The sequence below is a fragment of the Seriola aureovittata genome, chromosome 16 (assembly GCF_021018895.1).
Source record: "Seriola aureovittata isolate HTS-2021-v1 ecotype China chromosome 16, ASM2101889v1, whole genome shotgun sequence".
NCBI classification, from domain to species: Eukaryota; Metazoa; Chordata; class Actinopteri; order Carangiformes; family Carangidae; genus Seriola; species Seriola aureovittata.
In genome coordinates, this window is record NC_079379.1 from 20,677,519 (window position 1) to 20,691,719 (window position 14,201).

A 14,201-nucleotide genomic window follows, 5' to 3' on the forward strand; every position below is an offset into this window, starting at 1 on the left:
CCTCCTAGCACCCTTAGAAAATAACTAATTCATGTGTTATATCTTGTTAGTTTCATTGACAACAACTCTCCAGGAAGCCATTGTGCTCAACTAAAACATAGTCGAGCACATAAACCTCCACAAAACGTCATTTTTACTATTGTTTTTTGTTTTGTGAGCTTTAGAGGAGATTTTGTTACCTTTGGTCAGAGCAAGGCTATGCTTAGTTTCCAGTCTCCAGGCTTTATGGAAAGCTAAGCTAACCACCTCCTGGCTGTTGTTGCTGGCATAAGTCTTCTCATCTAACTCTTGGCAAGAAAGCAAATAAACATATTTCCCAAAACGTCCAGGCATGTCAAAGAAAATTAGTATATAGTGGCACAGATCAGTGCTCAGTTGATTTTCCCTGAAAAGATTAAGGCAGATGAGAAGCTACTGCACTCTTATCAACAATTAACCATTCATAGAAATGTGACCATAAATAATAAAAAATGTATTAATTAAATTAAATAAATTCCAATTTTTAAATTCTAAATAACATTCATTCCAATATGGATGTGTGCTTTATAATATACTGTACATATGTATATTTTTTTATTATATATCTGTACACTGCTCTTTGACTGTGTATGTGTATTATCAGTGCAGTACATATACATTGCTCAAGCTGCTGGAAAGACTGACTCCAGGCATGCCTATCATTTAATTGATCTCCACCAAGGCAAGATAGCTGTGGTCTCACACACACATAAACACAAACACACGGCATGCACCCGAGCACAGGGGCACATGTACGAACACACACACAAACACACACACTCGGGATTAAAATCAAATTTCTCCCTTCATTAGTGCCAGAAGGGTGTGTGACACAGACGACGTTGTCGCAGTGATGTCCACCTCCTGATCTCTTACTAAGCGAGAGTGGGATTTCTGTGTGTGTGTGTGTGTGTGTGTGTGTGTGTGTGTATGTGTGTGATATGCAGGTCACTGGCCACAGAAAAGGGTGAATCTGGCTGGACTTGATTGAAACTGGCGGTTAATTCCAGGGCTTCCCACTGAGATTAGAAGAGAGAGAGAGAGAGAGAGAGTGACAGTGAGAGAGAGCGAGGAAGGCAGGGTAAAGGTTAGAGTGGACGAGATGGGACCAAATGAATTGGCAATAGCCTGTCTGTCTCTGCGGCTGTTAACAGGAGGAAACGACTAAGTGTGTACGAGTGTGTGATGCTGTATGAAAGAGGGAGGAGGGGAGAACACCAAGAGGAAGAAGAAAACAGTGCCTCCGATTAGTTTTTGTACGGCCCCATTTTTCATTCTTGGTGGTGACAGTACGGCTCCATGTGTCGGCCTTCATGACTTTTACTGAAGACACTGCAACATGAGGCTAAAACAGGCCAGCCAGTAGTAGTAAAAGCTGGAATGTTGGTGTTAGTTCGAGTAAATTATACAGTCTGTTTTCATATGATTTATTATTAAACTAGACTGGCATTCATCAGAATGCAGACCTCTGCTAAGGCCAATGTCAAACAGCATAAACATAATCTGATGGGTTCTAAACGGGTCCCATGTCCCATCCCTCTAACAACTTTGGTGCAAATCCGTGCAGTATTTTTTCTGACAAATAAAAAGACACAGATGAAAACGTAACCTTCTTGACGGAGGTAATACCAGAGGATGTGTTGTCTCATGGCTCCTATAAACTGTGCAGCCTTGGGCCTACTGACAGAGATGCAGTAAAATCCTTGGCCTATGACAATGGCTGTTTTAGAGCCTTGGTAACCAAAGACAAGATATACCAAGACAACTTAAAGCATGTCACAATTCTGACTCTGTTAGACATTTAGGACTAAGTTTCCACAATGTGTCTGCTGCTATGGTCCATGTCCACAAAAATAACCATATTTGGGAATGAAATGATGCAGAATATACTTCCAAATACAACAATGTCACAATGCAAGTGCTATTTGTAAATGAAATGAGTTGGCATTGTGTCTTGCGTGTGTATATGCCTGTGTTTGTAGCAATTCAACAGACATTCGAATCTGACATTCCTCAAAATAGATATAATGCAATCTGACAAAGGTAGTACCCAAGATTTTATCAGACCCATCTGCCTCAATCTGCCGTGCAATGAACCTGCAAAATAATACCCAACACATTTTACATTCCATGATTATAATGGATGACACAGGGCCGAAGAACAAACCGGCCAAGAAGCAGAGCGTGGTTCCTAGCATTTCCTCTCCAGTCTGCTCTCCTTTCCCCTGCAGCTGTTCCCTGCACTCCGGCTACCAGTTTATTTACGTCCTCTAATTAAGTCCTCTTTCCTCTTCGTACTGTTGATTTGGACTTCCAGATATCAAATATGATAAACATCAACTGTGTCCCAATTCAGGGGGCCGCATCCTTCAGAGGGCTTGGTCTGCTGTCATAGACCGCAAAGGCCAACCCGACATGAGACGGTCTGGCCTGCGGAGGAAAGCACTGCTCCTGTCGCCTAGCAACCATGACAATGCATAACTTTTTATAAATAAAAAATTGAGGTTTTAAGGCCTTTTTTTTCACAATTGTACCTTTAGCTGTTCAACTGATCTGAAACCCAATACATACATTTAAAAGTGTGATCATCGGGCTTTTCGTTGGCATCGTTTGCTGCCACATCGTTTTCATTACCAGCGCCCAATGAATCCAGGGATAGGCCGCATTTGAAGGAGCCTTCAAAATGGGGCAGTCTTAAAATGCAGCGTCTGAAGGATGCGGCCCCTGGATTAGGCCATAACTGTTCAGAAAGTTTACATGTATGTGGATTTCACTTGTAAGCTCCTCATCCTTTTTCTCTGTTGTTTTTGCTAGTTACAGAAATAACCCTAGCTCCAAACTCTTTAGCTCAGGCGCAGCTGTTTCTGTCTTTACATCATCATCAAGAGTCCAGTTAAACTGTTCAGTTACTCCAAGTTAATCTACATCCGCCGACCAATCAGAATGCAGAATTCTCCATGTTCACGACACAAGAAGTTTTGATGCAGCCAGGTAGAGTGGAGCCTCTGGCTGATTTTAGCTGCTGAAGGCCACTGGTGGTAAAAAACAAAAAACAAAAACAGTTCCAGACGAAAGTGAAGGAACATAAAGTGGAAATAGAACAAAGGAAGCAGCAAAGTGGAGGAGACGTGTCAGGAAGAAAGCTGTGGCCTCGTCCTAGAACGGAGGTCACACAAGGTCTATGTGTACGTGCAAGTGTGTGTGTTTGTGTGTGTGTGTGTGTCTGTATATGTGAGTGTTTGTGTGTGTTGAAGGTGCATTGTCCATTTATTCTCAACTAATATCCCAGCACAGGCGCGATCAATATGGCCTATTATGTCCCTGAGGACAATACATCGAGTGTTTTGGTGCCATCACTCTGTGTGTGTGTGTGTGTTGTGTGTGTGTGTGTGTGTGTGTGTGTGTGTTAGAGTGTGTGTATGAGTGAGTGTTAATGTGTGTCTTTGCACATGTAATGGTGTGTAAACAGCATGCGACATGACTCGCCTATATTCATGCTTAAAATGAACATAAATACACATGTAAATTCTCTTGTGGCCTCTTGTTTGTACAGGTTTGACAATGAGCGTGAGTGTGTGTTTTTGTTTTACTATATTTGTGGGGTCCGGACACTTGAAGCTCACTATAGTTGCGAAGTCCCGACAGCTTTGTGGGGACCAAAATGCAGGACACCACAAGTTTAAAGGGCTGTTTGAGGGTTAAGGCTTAACATTTAAGGGTTGGGGTTAGAGTAACGTTTGGGTTTAGGCATTTAGTTGCGATGGTTCAGGTTAGGGTAAGGAGCTATGGTAGCAGTTCCCAACCTTTTCCAAATCCTGGCCCACTTGAAAATGTCAAAAATGTCGGCGGCCCACATCCGGCACCATAACAATATGGAGGCCAAATAATGCGCTTTCAGAGCAGGTTAATGTTCTTTTTAAAACATTTAACAACAATGTTTATATTTTTATTCATTTATTTTTTATAAAATTAAATTTTTTCACCAAAACTGCAATGTTTTGCAAATGATTCATCGGCCCATTTGCAATGGGAACCACTGGGGTAGGGAATGCATTATGCATTATGTCAGTCCCCACATAGATAGCTGTACAAACATGCACGTGTGTGTGTGTGTGTGTGTGTGTGTGTGTGTGCGCGCGCATGCATTTTTAAATTCAACACTAATGAAGTATGCTCAGTGTGACTTGCAAATATCAGCTCTCATCTCAGTGATGGAAGCTTCCTTGTTTTGAACTGAACCCTGCTCAGCTTCACACTGTGTATGTGTTGAGGAAATATTGTGACTCCTGTTTTGATGCTGACATCTGTAGTCTGAAGATCTGATGGATTGCACGCCTCACGGCAATGTCACCCCCAACATAAAATCTCTTTTCACAGAAAATAGAAATTTCAACTGATTTTGGCAGAGCAAAAAAAGAAAGAAAAACAATCTGCAATTCTTGTCACCGTAAAACAAAAATTGTGTGCCATCTCTTTTTATCGTCCCATGTCATGTCCATATGGGTTGGCCTGCTTTTACCCAGGTTTCCCATCACCCTCCCTTATCTACAGTGTGAAAAATTCATGCATCTTCCCAGCAAAGAGCTGGGAATGATTAAACATTCAGATTCCAACTTTGAAAATGGAGGCTGAAGCGGCAGCGTGTTCAGTCCAAACAGGTGAAACTCACAGCTAAACTACGTCTTTCTTTTTCACCCTTGTGACTGACAATCATCTTCTTTCCTTAAATGGACTTTGTTGTAAATGAATGTGTTTGTGTGTCTGTGTGTGTGTGTGTGCATAGAATGAGGAAAGAGAAAATAGGTTGATAGAAAAAGAATAAGACAGGGAAACGGAGAGATGGTGTGTGATTATAAAAGTTGAGCAGGCCTGTGAGAAGAAGGAACTGACTTGAACTTTTCCAGCTCTGCTGATGAGGAGTGATGTGGACAGGGAGAAGGAAAGAGATGTTGAATTCACACATCACACAATTTCACCTCCTTTGTGGGGACAGTGGGTGATACATGGGTGACAAAGGGGGACACACATTTTATAAACCATCACACCTGTTCCTGTCCCCACACACACACACACACACACACACACACACACACACACACACACACACACACAAGTGAACCAATGGCTAATATTTGATTTCTTCATACAGACATTAGGAAATCAAAGGCACTTATTGATTTCGATCCATATCCGAGAGATTGCAACATCTGTCTCGCTCACACTAACCACTGGTGTAGAATATGTATTATAAATAAATAAGTAATAAATGATAATTAATAAAGCTTCATTGTTGTCTAAAAACCTTTAAAAACACGTCAGTCAGCCACATCGTTACACTGAACGCAGGCACTGTAGTTCATTTCAAGTCGATTACAGATGCACTCTACGTCATTAGTCTCAAATTCACAGCTGGAAATAGTTCCCAACAAATGCATTATTTTCTCTAGTTAATAAAATGTGATTATAAACCGCAGTGCCCATCTTATTTAGGAAATGATTGAGGCTTTTTATTTATTTATTTATTTTTATTAAAGCGTACATTTGTGAATTGTTTTTCATGAATAAGAAATAAGCTTGGAGTTAAGAGCCACAGACAAATTAGGAAAGATGTAAAGTACTGACTGAGGGAGTAATGCATTTTGGTTTTGTTTAGTTTTTTGACACAAAATAAACTATAAACTACATATAAACATGACCAACCTTATCTTTTAATGGATGATGTGGTTTTGTGCATTTTAGCCCAGTTATTATAGATGTTTCCAAAGTATGAGCAATGTTTTTTCTTGTATTTCCTACTCTCCAGTGAAGTCACATGAGAGAGCCACATGAAAATGCGTAGGTACTTTGCAAGTGCCAGTAGCAAATGTGTACATTAAAAAGGTGAAAAGTAGGGTGAGGATTACTTATGTTTCATTCATCCTGTGTTAACACAGCAACACTGATCGTTACAGTAATAAAAAGTCACTACGAGCCTTTTGTATCAGTCAGACTCACTGAAAGGAAAACAGGCTGACTAAAGGGCAGAGAAAAGCAAAATCAGCCTAAGCTTATGTATTTGTGGGCTGTGGGATTTGATTTGACATGAGAGAATTGGGTAATCTATTAGCGAGCTGGTGCTATTTATCAGCACAGTATTAAATCCTGACGTCACATGATCTGCAGAATAGTCTCAGATTACTGGGAATTAAGATTAGCCTTCAGAGTTTAATCTCATACAGGTGTGAGACAAACGTTCACTGTGATATGTGGCTGCCATGGGTGACATCCTGACAAGATGATCTCTCTCACACACACACACACACACACACACACACACGCACTGACTACATGTGACTTCATCCATACAGTACAGAGGACGTGTGCACACACATACAGCTGTAGCACAGAGAGAACACACACACAGCAGATTACAATGAATGGTTAGACACACAACACACTAACCTAGATAATAATGCTGTCATACATGAGCACACACACACACACACAACACACACACACACACACACACACACACACACACTGCTGCTTTACATATCTCGAGGTTTTAAAGTTGAATTGAAATTTGAATTTTCTTTACTTTTTGTGGGAAAAAATTAATTATGATAATAACGATTATGATTGTAGTATTTAATTAATAATGCTACTGCAGCTGTTGTTCATATTTTTAAAAAGAGGATAAATTGGACATATTTGTGGAGACTTTCAGGCCTCTGGGTGAGGGTTTCACGTCACAGCTGACTGACATTTAAGGACCAGAGTTGGAAGAAGACGTCAAACCTCCATGGAGTTTTACAGACCGGAGCATTTCAGAGTCCCATGTAGCCTATGAACATCTTTCAACAACTATCCATAACTTTTGGTAAGACGTCTTCCCTTTTACGCCACTTCCATTATTTGAACCCATCAAGCTGTTCATAAATTTGTATTCCACTCAGAAAGTGGAAGCTAGCAAACACAGCTGACTAGTTTTCCCCCAGAATGCTACGTAGCTGCGCTAGCTAACGTCAGAACCGGTTCCCACTAGATGTTACATTTTGTTTATGTTATTTCACCATTGGCTGAGTCATTGGCAGCACCGGAGGAGAGGGTGTAGCTGGTGTTTGCTGTCTCTCGGCACATGTCCAGGATGTTGTAACTCACAATAACTGGTCATTGTGTCAGAACTAACAGTTACTGGTTGTCCTAGAACCTCAGTGCTCCGTAAGTTAACGCCTTAACTTCTGTGACTAACAGCGCCAGCTGGTTGACTGTGTGTGGCTGTTGGCTTTGAACCAAATTGTGAATCAATTTACAGTGAGTGCCTGTCCACAGAGATACTGCACCTATCGAATTCACACTCCCAGGAAAAACAGTAATAAAGGGTGCTCAGCCCTAAATAAAATTTCAAACATCAAGAATACATTGAGTTCTGAGAAAATGGATTTTAACTTCTGTTGACTTTAGGAAAAGATAGTAGTGAGTCTTCACCTATTATAATCGATGCTTGTTTTATGATATTTAATAATCAACCATTTTCCTGAGCTGATAATGACTCAAACAACTAGAAACATAAGATGAGAATGAAAAATCGATTTGCTTAATCTCTTCAGGATTCATGTTTCACATGTAACATTAGCTCCTTGTTCTGTAAGTCTAGTTTTAAACCCCTGTAAAACTTTGCAAAGCAAACATGGTGGATAATGTTTTCCCAGTAATAAAGTAAATGATTTCAGATTGGTGATAAGACTGAAGTTTCCAAAAGTAAAAATGACATAAGAAAATAAAGTTTTTTTTCATCATTAAATGAAAACTCTAATTTCCTAGCACATTTCACTGGCTTTTCTTGTGATTCATCATTATGTCACATAAAAAGAAATACATGAAAAGTTTACTTTTATAAACTAAACAGAATTTAAAGACACAGCATAAGAAAGATCATAAAGCAATGAAACTACATAGCTGTTGTAACAGCTATGAATAAGTTATTAAGTCCTATGAAATCAGGCCTTTGAAGACATTCATAACCGTACACAATAACATCCTCATAAATCAACCATGTCCCACAAGTCCTACATGTACAATATAGCTTCAGAGTGGCCTCCCGGTCCACGTGGCTGCGACTGATAGAGTAGTGACCAGCGGCTGAAAGCAGGGGTGAATCGACCACTGTGGCTTACAGACAGGGCCGCATTGTTCACCGCTGATTGAAACAATAGGACCTCTGTCAGAGGGGATCATCTGTTTTCTTGGCTAGTTGGCCCGCTAATAGGGCTACTTATGCTCTGTGATAGGGCTGGAGACGGGTCAGAAAACAAACAGACGAATAAACACACAAACAGACAAACAAGCAGGCTGACTTGCGTGTGCGTTACAGCCGAGAGTGATTTTCACCAAAGAGGTTTAAAGCACAGAAAACGTATTTGCGGCTGCATGAGCAGGTACATTTGGATGTGGAGGGGGGGTAAAAACACTCACACACACTTAGGAGTAGAGAGAGAATAAGGATTAAAGGCTTTGAATGTCACTGCACATTCACCTTTAACTGTTCAACAGTCTCTGGAAAACACTTAGATGTATATTGACAAGGAAAGGTGAGAAAGTGATATAGAGAGGGAATTAAAAAAAAGAGTGAGAGAAAAAGAAAGAGAATAAGCACACGCCCAACATTTTCCAGGTCAGCCCAAACTGCCCCAGGCTAAACTCGCCGTTCTGTTACTGTTTTTCTTCTCCCCTTTTTTTCCCCCTCCTCTCATTCTCTCTGTATTTCGCCCAGGGGCAAAGTCGAGCTGCAACAGGATTCAGCCGTTCCCACGGAGACCGGAGAGACGGCGCTACCATGGCAACGAGGCATCGCTTGCTCGAGCGGAGAGCTACTCCATCTCTCTGTCTCTCATTCTCTACTTCTTTCTTCATCAGCACTCCATCTCTCCCTCTCTACTCTTTTTTTCCTTTTTCTTTGTAAATTTTGGAACCTTCTACCTTTGATCTATCTTTCTCTCTTCTCTCTTTCATTTTTTATTCCTCGTTTCTCTCTCTCCACCTGTGTCTCTCCACGCATCTTTCCCTTATCCACTCATTCTCCACACCAAAAATATAATTAGCGTGCCGCTGCCTGTCAAACTGCCGTAATTAAACAGCTCAGACAACAGCGCTGCTCGCAGAGAGAAGGCCAGAAACACTGCGCACATCTCACCTCATGCCTTCACTGAGTGGCTAAAAGGAGGAAAACATTTGGATCGAATCACCAAGCTCAATTACACTCACCGGGGTAAAGGTGCCAGCAAAGTTTAGAGTCCACAGGAAATGCTGTTTGTGGGGCTTTTTTTTATAACACTGCCAGAAACTGATTTCTCAGCAAATACTCACTTATTTGAGTTGTTAAAGAAAGATAAAATAATAAGGCACAAAAGAATTACTCTATGAAATTTAAGGAGATTTAAGTGTTGTGCCTCATTGGTGAGATCATTACAATGATGTTTCAGTATTTTCAGTATCTTTTTCTTAGGAATTTCCATTATAGAAGTTTGAATTTCTGTAGGCTTGGTTCGTTTCTGAGTCCGTTTAACCGTAGAAGAAGCTGATGTTGGAGTAAATGTCTCTGCGGACCAATGCAGAGGAAGGGTCATGGTTAACAGCAGTTTGAAGAAGAACTGAGCAGCACTACTTCTTCAGGGCAGCCTGGACGCTACAGTGACTCGGTATCGGAAAGTGACGAGACGGTCGGGCCGATCCTTAAACCTAATATGGCATTTATGTACCGCAGTTTTGTGTCACTAATTATTATTATTTATTACTTAGCAATAAAAATCTTGGTCGATTAATCCGTTTAGCTCTACAACTCATAAAGTTCTTTAAAATGACCCTGAAGAATCTGGAAACTGGATCAAGCAACAGCAAGATTGATCTGCCTGTGAGTGGTTGATTGTAGAAGATCAGTTATCACCTTCCATGGTAAGACTTATCAGACACTGGCAACTAAAGTCAAAACTGTAACAAAATGATTTAAAGTTGAATCATTATTGTGCTGTTACAATGACAAAGAGGAGTAGGCATTTATGAAAATGTCACAGATCATTACTTGGAGCTGCACCGTTGACACAGGGGATGCACTGATACTAAACCCAGAGGACGCACATTGAAATCCCTTCATCAACCCCCACCCCTTCACACCTCCACGCTATTGATGACATTTGATTCAGCTTGCCCTTTAGAGACTGTTGGTTTATTTTACATGCACATGCTTATGAAAGCCCCTCCTTTGCCATCATCATAGTCCATGACTTGTTTTTTCTCTCATCCATCACAGGTCATTCGCAGACTGACAGACTGGACAGATGTGTGTCATGTTGATGCATGTTGCCATGTAGACGATTGAGCGTGACACTTGATGTAAGGTTGCTTAAAGGAGGTTTTGGTGAAAATGCACACGACAGTGGGAGTCTCAACTTATAGATTATTTATATTGCTGTCAGGGACTCTCAGCATCCCACACAGCTGGGTGGTGGGGGTAGGGTGTGTGTGTGTGTGTGTGTGTGTGTGTGTGTGTGTGTGTGTCTGTGAGAAAGCTTGAGAGAGGAGAGTAAAGCTGGAAGAGAGATGCAAAGAAAGGGCGATCAGGTGAAAGAAGAGAGATGGAGGTCATCCTCAGAACCCATATCTTCACCACTGCTTGCAGCAAACACTCTCTGTAGCTTATCATTAAGTGATATGTGTGCTGACAAGCCCTGTAGACGCGACATGTGGTCTTCACACACAGGCGCACACACTCAGGTGTCGCTGAAAAGGTCGACTTTCTCTCTGTCGGATCCTATCCATCAACCCTGAAGCATTTTGCTTACTCAAATACCCACGCTTCATATAGCTGATACAGTATAGAAACCTCTGGTGAGTATTGTTTTTCTCCACAGAGCTGCATTTACTGTCGCTCACCTCCTCATACATCACTAATGGACTATATGGATTTCTACATACGACTGTTATCGACTGAGTTCTATTGAAGCCATTAATAGGAACATAGTGACACATTTATAGACGTCCTACAGGCCTGTGAAAGCCATAGGACATGTGTCTGTGTGTTTACATGTCATATAGCCTATTTCTGTGTGTACCCATATGCTGGGCAAAGATTACCAAAAGTAATTGTGGCCAGAAGTGGTAATTATAGGTTAATGCACCATTGAATTATGAGTCACAAAGAGCCATTCATGTCCGTGGGTTGTTAGCCAGAAAAAGAGTGTAGGCTAATACACACTCTCAATGAAATAGGACTCCAATATACATAGTCTATGAGTCTAAAAACATGGAAGCCAGGGGAGCCAACATTGCTATATTACTGGATTTATGGTGGATAAATCACACACCATACAGCCTGTTACAGCAGCACAAAAAAGTTAGCTAAAATTAGTCAACATAAGCTAGTGTTCATACCAGACCTAATAGGGTTGTAGCAGCATGATTTCAACATTTTCAAGATTGTTTTGTTTTTCAAAAGTTTCGTTAAGTTTGGCTTTAAGACAACTTGTCAGGGGGAAAGATTCTCCTGGCAAACATGAGTCCTCACGAGTTCTTAATTCAACATTTTAAATAATGGTATTGAACGTGAACATAGATATCAGTAACTTCTTCATTCTGTAGGTTTTCAACAGTTTACACAAAATCCAAATGTTTTTTTGTTGTTGTTGGCAAGTAGTTTCAGTGTCAGTTGCCAGATTTGTCAATAAGTCTCATGTCTCAAACAAACTTATTTCAGTCTACAGTGTCAGGATATTAAACTAAAATCTCTTTACTCAAACTACACCTCCTCATGCAAAACAGACACACACACTAACAAGCACAGTACACACAAACACATATCCAAATGTTCAGCGGCACGCAGTCCTTCCACTCCTGCATAAAAACCACAAATACACACACATCAATATCCATAAACATACAAATGCCAACACACACGCACTGGCCCCCTGCTAGGTCTAAATAAAAATCCGACGACCACACCGGATGTGCATCACTGGTCGCCATGGCCACCGAGGAATATGCTTCAGGGTTGCCAAGGAAACAGCTTGGGGAACTCTTCACCAGGCTGTCACTTGTGTCAGGAGAAGAGACTGGATGAATGCCGATGATTATATATGTTTTTTATGGCTACACGAGTGTGTGTGTGTGTGTGTGTGTGTAGTGAAGGCTCTGATTGACAGTAATAGAGTAAATGGAACAGTTGTAGTGATTTATAACGAGTGGATGAATGGATGGTTTTATGTGTTCATGTGTATGAGAGTATGGGTGTGTATGTTGAGAAAGTGTGTGTGTACATGTGTGTGTGTGTTTATGGGTGTGTGTGAGAGAGATGGGCTGGCTCTCTCAGGCAGCACCTCATATCAAACCAACCGCCACTCAAACTGACGTAGACAGGGGATGAGGGAAAGAGAAAGTAGGACCCAGTTGCCATGGCGATCCAATCAGCTTTCCATTAAAGCTCCTGGGTGTTGTCAGCGTTCTTACCAGCATAATAAACACATATATAAACACACATATATATGTATGCACACACACAGAGATAAACGTATAAAGCAGCTACGCTGGGAAACAGCAGAGAGTTCATGTCAATCTGTAGCTGCAGTCGGGACACTTGAAAAGAAAAAATGATAATAAAAGATTTAAATACAGTATTATGGTCGTCAATCTGACAGTAGAAATAGATCCGAACGTACATGCTTTCCACCATAAAAACATAGTTCATAGTCTGCCTGAAAGCTTGTTACCTGAATGAATCTTTGTTGTTTTAATAATCTACAATCTCTGCCCTTCAGAAACACAAGTTATTACACAGACTTCACATATTTCAGCTGAAGTTAAGCTGTTATCTTTGCTGCTGCCTCCAATCTTTCTTTACTCCCTCTTCCATTTGTTTTTTCTTTTCCCTGCTCTTCATCATCGTCCTCTCATCCTCCTCCTCCTTTCCTGCTTCTCTCGTTTTCTCCTTCTCCTGCCCTATATTCATTCTCTAATCTGGTCCAGTCAGACTTCTTGTCTGACTCCAGTAATCTTGTCAGGACAGATGGCCCACACACACACACACACACACAAACACACAACACACACACTCACATACACAGATGTACATTCACTGCACATTCGCTCCTTCAGTGACCCAGATTGGCCTGCGTCACGTTTCACACCGTCAGATACTTGGATCTCATATTCTCTCCCAACACGCACAATACAGCTGCCATCCCACTGCCCCGACAACTGCTGGCGATCAACAGGTCAGAAGAGCAGCAGATCAATGTGGAAAATATTATTATATTGCAGGTTATACAGGTTGCCCAATAAAATACTCCTACATCAAACTAGAGTGATTTCTGCAGTCGAGCATGTGATATAAAAATAATATTAAAAAAATATACTGCGTGTGATGTAAAGGTGAACTCCATCAAATCCGAGGTGGATGATGCTGGCTGGACATTATGAAACCTTTAATATAAGACCAGTGTTGGCGAAACAATATATCAGTCTAACCTGATAACAAACTTTTTCATACAAACTGTCGTGCAACTACATCTAAAAGTGTTTAGTGTTTATAGCTTGACCAAGAGGGTGAAAAGCCTGCTGTGATAGAGGGGCACGACACAATGAATCAAACAGATGGGGAGACGACTCTCACCAATTCGCCGGCTCTTCAGGGAAAAATCTGATTATTTAGCTAGCTTAATGCTCCGCTGTGTCCACTAGCTAGCTGCTAACATTGCCTGTCTGCTGTTTTGGGGTTGACCATGTAGTGTGAAGTACAGTGGGTTTAACAAGGGTTTCTCAGAAATTAGCTGCTTGCTGCAACTGGAAATGACGCAGATGTGAGCAGTGAAGGCGAAGCAAACAACAAAGCAATTAGCTAAAAGAAGTTAAAAGCTAAGCTGAGGGGGAATGGAAAATGCGGTGCGATAATTAGCTGTGGGTTTGTCACTACAAGCGATCCCTTTTACCTCACACATAATTTGATCTATAATTAGTGTAAAAATATTGAGTGCAGCTTTAATGTAGTGTAGTTTGAAGCGTTTCTCTCTTTAAAGCCGGGAGAGAATCACTGAGAGGGAGGAAAAAGGACATTAACTACGCCACCTGAGTGGAAGATGGAGCAGCAAAGTTAGCGAGGTAAAAGACCTTGCTAATGGATGACAGACTATTAGTCTTGTGGCTACACTGTCCAGACA